Source organism: Bubalus kerabau, chromosome 2 (assembly GCF_029407905.1).
Source record: "Bubalus kerabau isolate K-KA32 ecotype Philippines breed swamp buffalo chromosome 2, PCC_UOA_SB_1v2, whole genome shotgun sequence".
NCBI classification, from domain to species: domain Eukaryota; kingdom Metazoa; phylum Chordata; class Mammalia; order Artiodactyla; family Bovidae; genus Bubalus; species Bubalus kerabau.
In genome coordinates, this window is record NC_073625.1 from 120,455,157 (window position 1) to 120,468,110 (window position 12,954).

The window sequence follows — 12,954 nt, forward strand, 5'->3', positions numbered from 1 at the left end:
CCAGAACAATGCCATGGTTGGGGCTTTGTAAGCAGCTGTGGCATGAATGAATAAAAAATATAATCACTGGGACATTTTGTTGATTTATTTCTCCTTCTTTGTCTGTGAACATCTGTTTTGCATTCAATACAAAGAAGCTTAACTAAAACAATAGGACATGAATAAAGGCAACCATAAGTACAAAGTATAGTGATTCCCAAGTTGTGCTTAATGAATTTGGCTGTCCATGTGTATAGTAGATGTGGGGAGGTGTGCTGTGAAATTAGAAGGGCTAGATATATGCTACAAAGACCATCTCAGTATATAGAGGACACTAGAAGTTTATTTGTGAATGCAAAGGCTCTTCTAGAAAGGTACTCAACTCAAGGGAAGAGAGAATGGAGCCAGGCAAACTTGTTGGAAAAACAAAACAATGGGTACTGGGGAAGAGGGAAAAAGTTTAAGTATAATTAACTGTAGATTTTTCAATCTGTTCTCTGGTTTCACCCTAAATTTACAAACTTTCACAAGGGCCTGTGATGAAAACAGAGAGAAAGGGCTAGAGATAGAGATACCGAGAGAGAGAAGGATAGGGGTAGGGGCACAGGTAGAGATAGAAGCCCACTCTGTGGTTGGTGTGTCAGGATGTAATAAAAGCACAGTGAAAGGAATCCACCTGTGCCCTCTGTCACTTGGCAGAGAGGTGACTGGGGCTTACTCTGTGAGCCCCAGAATAAGAGGCATTTTGCTAGTGGCTGATGGTATCACACAGGTATTATAAACAGTCTGAGCATGTCTCCAAATGGCTAAGGGAGTTACTAGCTAAAGGAGATGGAGGATGGGGAGATATGATTAGAGCCTCTAATCCAGATTGCAATGAGATTGATCTAATCCAGATTGCAGTCCTCTGCAACCAACCTCCAGGTGAAATAAAACTCACAGAAACCTCACGGAAGCATCAGAGATCATCTTGGGCTGGTGGACTGTGGTCTGCAGGGGAAAGAAGAGCATGCTGTAGCACTCTGTGTATCTTCTCAGTGATCCAGGAGGGACTTCAGCATGACAGTGCCTCTGTGACCCTGTTTATGACTACAGTCCTGGGTTTATGTGACCAAGGAAACATCAGTTACAAAGATAGGAGAGATACCTCTCCAGGAGGTGAAGGTGCATTTGGTGAAAGTATATGCAGGAACACTTAGGGATAAAGCACCCCGAGCAAACAGCTCAGAGACCCAAGGCCATACCAAGTTCCTGATCTGCTCAGGAACTGAACAAAGTACGAGACAGCTGGCTGGATGCACTTTCCTGAAAGCTGAGTCACTTCTTGACTCAGGCCAAGGTTAGTCTTGAGAATTGGTGCGAGTGCTCAGCCAATCAGTTGTGTCCTACTCTGCAACCACATGGTCTGTAGCCCACCAGGTTCCTCTGTCCATGGGATTCTCCAGTGGGTTGCTAGTTCCTCCTCCAGGGTATCTTCCAGACCCAGAGATTGAACCAGTGTCTTCTGCCTTGGCAGGAGGATTCTTTTTACCCCTGAGCTACCTGGGAAGCCCTTGAGAATTGGATAAGGGCTAAAATAGCCTCAAGCATTGAACCACAATCCATGACTAATTGAAAACTGGTTTGATCTGGGGACAATTTTTTAAGTTCAGATCCTCCCTAGATAAATTCTATAACCTATAACCTTTTTGATCTGGACACCAAAAGTCATATTTGGGAAAGATCAAGTGTTTGTGTCTGCCCACACCTCACTCTGGCACAGCAGGTGTCCCAGGGCAAAGTGGGAACTCAGGCCTGCACCTGGAGTCTGGAGGGTGGGACAGAGCTAGCCTTTGTGGGCATAGAAATAGCCATGCTAGCTGAGGTCATGGGCTCTTGACCTGTACCCCATGTCTGACCTCATCAATGGGATCAAACAGTGCTCAGATAGATAAAGTCAATCTCAAAGGTGTCTCTTTCAGACAATGGCATATGGTAGCTAAGAGCATAAGCTTAGGAGTCAGGCAGGTTTGAACTCTAACCCAGACTTCTTTCATTTGTAATTTTGAGCAAATTACTGTGTCTACATCTTCTTTCCCTGACTATTGGCATGAAAATATTATTTATTACCTAATTTGTATCTGCAAAAATCAAAGAATATTAAATGCAGCACATTATTTTTTTTCCTACATCTCTCAAGCTTTAAGGAGGATTTTAAAATCTTGGCCTTGCACGTAATATAGCTATTTAATGTGTTGTGTGAATCAGTTAAGGAGTAAATAAAAGTGCATAAGTTGAGAATGAATGAACTGATGAGAAACTTGCAGGAACTGAATGAATCTAATTTTATTTTACTTAAAATGTAATAATCTATTATTTGCTAATTGTTTAAAATTATTTTCTTAGTTAATCTCCTTATTTATTTAAAATGAGATGCAGGGTGGCCTACTGCTGGCTTTTGTTTACAGAATCACTTACTCACACTTCTAAAGCCAAATTTCTTTTCAGACTTTATTTTGAAGCTCTTCTTGTCCCATTATCTGACTGCTCTTAAGGACTGCTTTTTAGAATTGGCCCTTCCTGGATGACTTCTGAGTCTATAGAATCTCCCATGAGATGCAAAGTCCTATATAAATAGTCCAGATTCAGACATATTTGTAGGTAGTGTTTGGTTGATCTTTTTGTCCACTCTCTCCAAGGAATTGTCCACAGCACTTCATAAAGTTCTTTTTGGAACATGGTGCTCAAACTTGATACATCATGAAAATCCCCAAGGAGCTTATTAGAAATAAAGACTTGCACCCAAGCTCAGATATACTCTGAATCTCCAGAATGAGTCTTGAGGAATCATAGCTTTGTCAAGCTCTCCAGGTGATTCTGATGATAAATCAGATTTATGAACTATAATCCTAAAAGAATAACTTAGTTTATTTTTCCCTAAATGTCCTATCTTGCATTTGTCCTCATAGAGACTCATCTACACTTTTTTTTCTGCCATCTCCCGCAGTGTTGATATATTTTGTGGCATATTTCCTTTGAAAATACTATGTCACTGCTATATTCTCGACTCTATGTTAAAAAGCAGTTCCTGGTGGGAGGAAAGCCTGTTGACAGACTTCTTTCCCTTTGAGATGAGCTAATTTGTCCCTGCTCTTTGTTAGAGTACTAAGTACTCCATTATTGACAAAACAATCACCTGCTGGCTAAGTTCAGTGGGAAAGCATGGCCACTAACCAAAAGCAAAAATGTAGAATGGTGTTTAATACCTTGTATTCTTGAAGTTAGTTTGAAAATATATGTAAAACTTTTATTCCTTAAGGTATCCAATCTAATCCATCCTTTAGATGAGGAAGAAAAAGAATAACTGATACTGGACCATGCCCAGGTCTGAATATACTCATCTCTCCAACCAGGTTAAATCATCTAGAATTGATTAATAAGAAATCAATTTGCTTTAGGACATGAATTTAAAAGGTTTCATGCAAAGATGCACACAATAAAGGACAGAAATGGTATGGACCTAACAGAAGCAGAAGATATTAAGAAGAGATGGCAAGAATACACAGAAGAACTGCACAAAAAAGATCTTCATGACCCAGATAATCATGATGGTGTGAATACTCATCTAGAGCCAGACATCCCGGAATGTGAAATCAAGTGGGCCTTAGAAAGCATCACTACGAACAAGGCTAGTGGAGGTGATGGAATTCCAGTTGAGCTATTTCAAATCCTGAAAGATGATGCTGTGAAAGTGCCGCACTCAATATGCCAGCAAATTTGGAAAACTCAGCAGTGGCCACAGGACTGGAAAAGGTCAGTTTTCATTCCAATCCCAAAGAAAGGCAATGCCAAAGAATGCTCAAACTACTGCACAATTGCACTCATCTCACATGCTAGTGAAGTAATGCTCAAAATTCTCCAAGCCAGGCTTCAGCAATACATGAACCATGAACTTCCTGATGTTCAAGCTGGTTTTAGAAAAGGCAGAGGAACCAGAGATCAAATTGCCAACATCTGCTGGATCATGGAAAAAGCAAGAGAGTTCCAGAAAAACATCTATTTCTGCTTTCTTGACTATGCCAAAGCCTTTGACTGTGTGGATCACAATAAACTGTGGGAAATTCTGAAAGATATGGGAATACCAGACCACCTGACCTGCCTCTTGAGAAATCTGTATGCAGGTCAGGAAGCAACAGTTAGAACTGGACATGGAACAACAGACTGGTTCCAAATAGGAAAAGGAGTCCATCAAGGCTGTATATGGTCACCCTGCTTATTTAACTTCTATGCAGAGTACATCATGAGAAACACTGGGCTGGAGGAAGCCCAAGCTGGAATCAAGATTGCCGGGAGAAATATCAGTAACCTCAGATATGCAGATGACACCACCCTTCTGGCAGAAAGTGAAGAGGAACTCAAAAGGCTCTTGATGAAAGTGAAAGTGGAGAGTGAAAAAGTTGGCTTAAAGCTCAACATTCAGAAAACGAAGATCATGGCATCCGGTCCCATCACTTCATGGCAAATAGATGGGGAAACAGTGGAAACAGTCTCAGACTTCATTTTTCTGGGCTCCAAAATCACTGCAGATGGTGACTGCAGCCATGAAATTAAAAGACACTTACTCCTTGGAAGGAAAGTTATGACCAACCTAGATAGCATATTCAAAAGCAGAGACATTACTTTGCTAACAAAGTCAAGTCTAGTCAAGGCTATGGTTTTTCCAGTGGTCATGTATGGATGTGAGAGTTGGACTGTGAAGAAGGCTGAGTGCCGAAGAATTGATGCTTTTGAACTGTGGTGTTCAAAAAACTCTTGAGAGTCCCTTGGACTGCAAGGAGATCCAACCAGTCCATTCTGAAGGAGATCAGCCCTGGGATTTCTTTGGAAAGATGCTAAAGCTGAAACTCCTGTACTTTGGCCACCTCATGTGAAGAGTTGACTCATTGGAAAAGACTCTGATGCTGGGAGGGATTGGGGGCAGGAGGAAAAGGGGACGACAGAGGATGAGATAACTGGATGGCATCACTGACTCGATGGACGTGAGTCTGGGTGATCTCCGGGAGTTTGTGATGGACAGGAAGGCCTGGCGTGCTGTGATTCATGGGGTCGCAAAGAGTCGGACACAACTGAGTGACTGAACTGAACTGAACTGATTCATCTTAGGATAGATCCTGGGGCCCAGCTCACTTTAGAATGTCTAAGTCCATTTCTCATCTTTGTGACCATCCCATCTCATCCCAGCTGTTTTCTTTCTGGGGAAGCCTCTTATATTGACAAATTTTATTGAACCTCTGTTCTTTGAGCAGTGACAACATCAATTTTAGAAATGCCACTGTTCTTCTGGTCAGTATATTTATTTGGTCTCAATGGTCAATAACATTTTTAGCTGTGAGGGGAGCAGAGATATGAGTTTAGCGTTCACCAAGGTATTGATATTGAAACCACAATTCTTGGATGGGACTTGAACCCAGGCACACCTCAGAGAGGGGATTGAACCCATGATTTCTGACTTAGGAGGAGACTTGAACCCACTGTCTTTTAATTAAAACCATTCATCTAGTGTCAGGACTTACCGACGCTCAGGTTCCTTTGTCTTGGCCCAGAAAGAATTTAGCAAGAGGCAAAGTGATAGGTAAGAAGTGGATTTCATAGTGTAGGATGCTTAAGAGAGATACGAGTGGGCAGGCAAGAGAGTGCTGCACTGAGAACTGAGAACTACAGTTTCATAATCAAAGGAAAAGTTGGGAGGAGGAGATCACCTTTTTACTCATTCTTCAGTAGACTTTAAACTTCCATCATCAGCTCCTCCTCCACACTGGGTGGCGGAGTTTTCTGTTCTACATGGTCAACCTGGGATGGTCATGGTTATTCAAATCAGTAGAAAGGTGGTAACATATGCTAAAACATGGCAAATCATCTTTAAGTTTCAGTGTAATGAAGATTTTCTACTTTTGAATGTCACCTTTCCCCTATATTTTTGTTTTTAGTGTGTTCAGAGAACATGTTCTAGGAATCATTAATTTACTGACCTCAACCAGCAGGATACAGGCGTCATTGACTTGTTCTATAGTTTTGTTGTTAGTTTCGTTGTTAAGCAAGCCTGCTTAGTTTTGTTGCTAAGCAAATCTGTTTTCTTGAATGATCATTAACTTATAGGGGTCTTCCATACTTCTCTCTACTTATGATCCCCTAGTGAGATTATTTAATCAACTACCCTGTCTCTTTATTCTGTCTCTATCAATCTGACAACACTGGGATATCTTTTTGGCCACTAGTCAGACACTGGTAGGTGACTTAACCTGACAAACGCAGTTAACAGTTGACAATCATTCTCACGGATATTTCCAGTACTCAGCTCACAAGCCATGCACCTGGCAGTTTTTGTAGATTTGTTCTTGCGGCCAGTCATCTGGAAAGTCCTCCAGAATATGAAATGAAACAGACATTCTAGTCCTATCCTGCTACTAAACACACAGAGGGCTGGGACAATGTGACTTAAGCTTAGCCAGGCCTAACGTCCTTGACAAGAGTCAGTACATTTCCAGAAGCATAAAATGAGCTATTGAATTCTCCTGGAACAATCTTAACACCTTAGGCAGAAAGAATGGTTAGACCAAACTCAGAGAAGTTGAATGGAAAATTTTAAATTAGGGAGAAAAGAGGCTTTGAAGTGAGGTACTAGGTAAGAGCCAGGTGAAAGATAACAAAGATGAAATCCGCTTATCAGTAAGTAATTCCCCATCTCTCCCCAAAAGAAATGATCCTTGATAGATCCAGAATGGGGGTTACAAATATTAGGAACCTACCTAAACTCTTTTCTGGAGTTGATCTCCCCAGAAACAGACACTAAGCCATGGATTCATATGCAAATATTTTATTAAGGAAGTATTCCTAGAAGAAACTGATGAGGGAGAAGATAACACAAAGGAGAATGTTATTTTGGGCAAAGTCTTAACCTTAACCCGATGCTACCAGGCAGCTTTAGAATGTAAACTTCACCTCTGTGTGCCAATTCTTGGTGAAGAAGAGCTTCAGGCTTCAGCCTTAGTCATTGGTCAGGGCTGTTTGGGCCAGGTGGGCATGTGGAATAAACTCCAGGTACTTTTGTTTCTTTGCTTGGGCAGGCTAAAGGGTTCAAGGGCAATCCTCTGCATAGAGTTGCAGGTAACTCAGAAGAAAACACATAAATGCATTGAAGAACATTCAAGGGGATTTAGACAGACCACGGATATCTTCTCTAGTTCTATTTTCCACTCTGCCATTGAGCATCCTAAAGGGAAAACTCTGTAAGCATCCACCTAATTTGAAAAATGCAATAGTATAAAGCAGTTTCTCCAAGCAAGAAAAGAGTGATTTATTCATCTACAGTATTTATTGAACACTTGCCATTTCTTCCACTCCCTGAGCTAAGTGCTTGGATTTGAAGATGAATGATTCTTTCCCTTGAGAGTCTTAAGAGCCATTATTGACTTATGTATAAAATGCTATGGGAATAGTCCCCAAATCAAAGTCAGTGGACTCAAGGGTAGTGAAGGCCACCAAGCCTGGGACATATAAAGCATTAGGAAAATACTAGAGTGTAATAGAGTAAATAATATACTAGAGTAAATAAATGATAGAGTAAATAGAGTAAATATTATATAATAGAGTAAATAAATGAACACATTCATTGACTGAAGAGACAACATTTTAAAAATCTCAAACAAGAGCAATTAAATACAAATTTAATGCTTCAGTGACCCACACAAAATCACTGTACCTGAACTGCATAAAGTAAGTTTTACAATAAAGAAGAAGTAGAGCCTTGCATTAGATACAGATTCTCATACTTGACTCCCACGAGGGCCATGGAGGAACTAGGTCAGCTACCTAACTTGTGTCTCTGCCCTTACAAAGGGCAGATGGAGGGGCAGTAATACCTAAAATAGGAGCAGAAATGAGATCCCCAGAGAAAAGCCATTAACAGATGAGGAGGAGCCTTTTTCCAGTTGACCAGGTCACAGCAGTAAGAGATCAAAGTGGAATATTTCTTTCCCTTCTGATTCAAATGCTCTAATCAGAAGTCCCTGGGCTGCCTTGTTCTACTACAAGTTCAGATATTCCAACAATCAATCATTTTCAAAAGTCACAACCTCTGTCAATAGATTCTGAACTACCTAGTTTCTATAGGAGCAAGATACCTCAAACACTCCAGCTAAGCAATGGATGGTTTATGCATCCAATGACAAGCTAAACTTGAGCCTGTCCATAAGAGATGAGTTTGTCCGGAAAGAATAAAATACTTAGGAATATATCTACCTAAAGAAACTAAAGACCTATATATAGAAAACTATAAAACACTGGTGAAAGAAATCAAAGAGGACACTAACAGATGGAGAAATATACCATGTTCATGGATTGGAAGAATCAATATAGTGAAAATGAGTATACTACCCAAAGCAATCTATAGATTCAATGCAATCCCTATCAAGCTACCAACAGCATTCTTCACAGAGCTAGAACAAATAATTTCACAATTTGTATGGAAATACAAAAAACCTCGAATAGCCAAAGCGATCTTGAGGAAGAAGAATGGAACTGGAGGAATCAACCTACCTGACTTCAGGCTCTACTACAAAGCCACAGTTATCAAGACAGTATGGTACTGGCACAAAGACAGAAATATAGATCAATGGAACAAAATAGAAAGCCCAGAGATAAATCCACGCACATATGGACACCTTATCTTTGACAAAGGAGGCAAGAATATACAATGGATTAAAGACAATCTCTTTAATAAGTGGTGCTGGGAAATCTGGTCAACCACTTGTAAAAGAATGAAACTAGAACACTTTCTAACACCATACACAAAAATAAACTCAAAATGGATTAAAGATCTCAACATAAGACCAGAAACTATAAACTCCTAGAGGAGAACATAGGCAAAACACTCTCTGACATACATCACAGCAGGATCCTCTATGACCCACCTCCCAGAATATTGGAAATAAAAGCAAAAATAAACAAATGGGACCTAATTAACCTTAAAAGCTTCTGCACATCAAAGGAAACTATTAGCAAGGTGAAAAGACAGCCTTCAGAATGGGAGAAGATAATAGCAAATGAAGCAACTGACAAACAACTAATCTCAAAAATATACAAGCAACTCCTACAGCTCAACTCCAGAAAAATAAATGACCCAATCAGAAAATGGGCCAAAGAACTAAATAGACATGTCTCCAAAGAAGACATACAGATGGCTAACAAACACATGAAAAGATGCTCAACATCACTCATTATCAGAGAAATGCAAATCAAAACCACTATGAGGTACCATTTCACACCAGTCAGAATGGCTGCAATCCAAAAGTCTACAAGCAATAAATGCTGGAGAGGGTGTGGAGAAAAGGGAACCCTCTTGCACTGTTGGTGGGAATGCAAACTAGTACAGCCACTATGGAGAACAGTGTGGAGATTCCTTAAAAAACTGGAAATAGACCTGCCTTATGATCCAGCAATCCCACTGCTGGGCATACACACTGAGGAAACCAGAAGGGAAAGAGACACGTGTACCCCAATGTTCATCGCAGTACTGTTTATAATAGCCAGGACATGGAAGCAACCTAGATGTCCATCAGCAGATGAATGGATAAGAAAGCTGTGGTACATATACACAATGGAGTATTACTCAGCCATATAAAAGAATACATTTGAATCAGTTCTAATGAGGTGGATGAAACTGGAGCCTATTATACAGAGTGAAGTAAGCCAGAAAGAAAAACACCAATAGAGTATACTAACGCATATATATGGAATTTAGAAAGATGGTAACAATAACCCTGTGTACGAGACAGCAAAAGAGACACTGATGTATAGAACAGTCTTATGGACTCTGTGAGAGAGGGAGAGGGTGGGAAGATTTGAGAGAATGGCATTGAAACATGTAAAATATCATGTATGAAACGAGTTGCCAGTCCAGGTTTGATGCACGATACTGGATGCTTGGGGCTGGTGCACTGGGACGACCCAGAGGGATGGAATGGGGAGGGAGGAGGGAGGAGGGTTCAGGATGGGGAACACATGTATACCTGTGGCGGATTCATTTTGATATTTGGCAAAACTAATACAATTATGTAAAGTTTAAAAATAAAATAAAATTAAAAAAAACAATACTAAAGGAAAATTAAAAAAAAAAAAGAGAGATGAATTTGTCAACACTCCCTGGGACATGGATTCTAAGAGAAACTGGAGGGAAGTGGAGAATATGGAAGATTTTGATTCTAGAGCATGGCTCCAGTAAACTGAGCTCAAGGACAAGATTCCAGTCTCAGTCATCACTAGATTTTCATCTGAGGGCCTAGAACAGTGCTTTGCATATGGCAGCTTTTTATACGTGTGGGCAGAATTGAATTGAGAAGAGCTTAGGAGGTTGATGAGCTACGATTACAACTCCAAAGGCTGCTTTTTGCCAACCATGTAAATCCAACTTATTGCCTAGAGAGTTCAGATTTCCATCCTTTGGCTTTAATTTGTGCGCTTAGTTGTTCAGTCATGTCTGACTCTTTGTGACCCCATGGACTGTAGCCCACCAGGCACCTCTGTCTATGGAATTTCCCAAGTAAGAATACTGGAGTGGGTTGCCATTTCCTCCTCCAAGGGATCTTCCAGACTCATGTCTCCTGCATTGGCAGGCAGATTCATTACCACTGTACCACCTGGGAAGCTCAGGAATATTGAAGTGGGTATCCTATCCCTTCTCCAGCTACTTATCCAGTTTTTACTTCCTCAGTTTTTCTTCAAAAAGAATAAAACAGAGTGCACAATGCAAACTGAAATACTGTGTTTGGTAAGTGCAAATTTTGATTTATACTTAAAATATTTTACCTAATTTTAATATCCTTAAAATCAAATTTATTTTTCCTTTCAATTTTCAATTGTTCATTATAAGACTAAAGACTGGGTCAAGAAGATAAAATTTTACATCACATGGAACAGTTTGATAATTGCCCAAATTTTACCTTTCACAGCAGTTTTGGTTTTATTAAAATTCATGTATTAGTTACCACAATATCACTATTAATTACAATGCATGAATTTTTTCTTTTGTAAAAATATATTAATAAAATTTTAAAACATTATCTCTCTTCATGCACAGTAATATTTATTTATTTATTTATTTTAAAAACACTTTACTGGTGTAATTACATATACAAAATCCAATAAAATATTATGTTGGCCTCTATGTTTATTTTCTGTTTTTTGTTCTCACAAATTGAAAATCATTTGTCACATAGAAGAGGAAGCAAAAAGAATGAACTACTCAACAAGGACAAATACGTTACAGCATCACTTATATGTGAAATCTAAAAAATACAACAAACTTGTGAATAAGAGAAAAGAAAAACACTCACAGATATAGAGAACAAACTAGTGGTTGTCAGTGGGGAGAGGGAAGGGGAAGGGGCAACTTAGGTGAGTAGGAGGTACAAACTATTAGGTATAGAACAAGCTACAAGGATGTATTGTATAACACAGGGATTAGAGTCAATATGTTATAATGACTACAAATGGAGTATAACTTTTAAAAATTGTGAATCACTACATTGTATACCTGTAACATATAATATTGTACAGCAACTATACTTCAAATAAAATAAAATAAAAAATAAAAACTATCTGCTCTAGGTATGAAATACACCAGCCCCCCAGTACTGCATCTCTACCTCCAGTCCTGTGGCCCTGTCCCTTGTAGACACAGGTCTGGGCACACTGACTTCCTTCCTGGCACCCAGCTTAAGCACTTGGACACTTGCTATTCCCTTTACCCAGAGCTCTCTTGGCCCAGATAGCCATATGCCTTCAGTTCAGTTCAGTTCAGTTGCTCAGTCATGTCCAACTCTTTGTGATCCCATGGACTGTAGCATGCCAGGCTTCCCTGTCTATCACCAACTCCTGGAGCTTACTCAAACTCATGTCCATTGAGTCAGTGATGCCATCCAACCATCTCATCCTCTGTCATCCCCTTCTCCTCTTGCCTTCAATCTTTCCCAGCATCAGGGTTTTCCAAAAGAGTCAGTTCTTCACATCAGGTGGCCAGAGTATTGGAATTTCAGCTTCAGCATCAGTCCTTCCAATGAATATTCAGGACTGATTTTCTTTAGGATGATCTGCTTGGATCTCCTTGCAGTCCAAGGGACTTGCAAGAAGTCTTCTCCAACACCACCGTTCAAAAGCATCAATTCTTTGGCTCTCATCTTTCTTTCTTTTTTTTTATAGTCCAACTCTCACATCCATACATGACTACTGGAAAAACCATAACTTTGACTAGATGGAACTTTGTTGGTAAAGTAATGTCTCTGCTTTTTAATATGCTGTCTACATTGGTCATAACTTTCCTTCCAAGGAGTAAGCGTCTTTTAATTTCATGGTTGCAGTCATCATGCACAGTGACTTTGGAGCCCCCCAAAATAAAGTTTCTCACTGTTTCCCCATCTATTTGCCATGAAGTGATGGGACCAGATGCCGTGATCTTAGTTTTCTGAATGTTGAGTTTTAAGCTGATATTTTCACTCTCCTCTTTCACTTTCATCAAGAGGCTCTTTAGTTCCTCTTCACTTTCTGTCATAAGAGTGGTGTCACCTGCATATCTGAGGTTATTCATATTTCTCCCGGCCATCTTGATTCCAGCTTGTGCTTCATTCAGCCCAGCATTTCTCATGCATATAAGTTAAATAAGAAGGATGACAACATACAGCCTTGAGGTACTCCTTTCCCAATTTGAAGCCAGTCAGTTGTTCCATCTCCAGTTCTAACTGTTGCTTCTTGTTCTGTATACAGATTTCTCAGGAGGCAGGTCAGGTGGTCTGGTATTCCCATCTCTTTAAGAATTTTCCACAGTTTGTGGTGATCCACACAGTCAAAGTCTTTGGCATAGTCAATAAAGCAGAAGTAGGTATTTTTCTGGAACTCTCTTGCCATTTTGATGATTCAATGGATGTTGGCAATTTGATCTTGGTT

At 39.9% G+C, this 12,954-nt stretch overlaps 1 protein-coding gene across 1 annotated transcript in view; it reads left to right on the forward strand.

Annotated features, from left to right (window-relative positions):
• Positions 1–12,954, forward strand: part of ATP13A5 (ATPase 13A5) — a 143,418-nt gene that overhangs the window by 1,000 nt on the left and 129,464 nt on the right. The window lies entirely within an intron of this gene.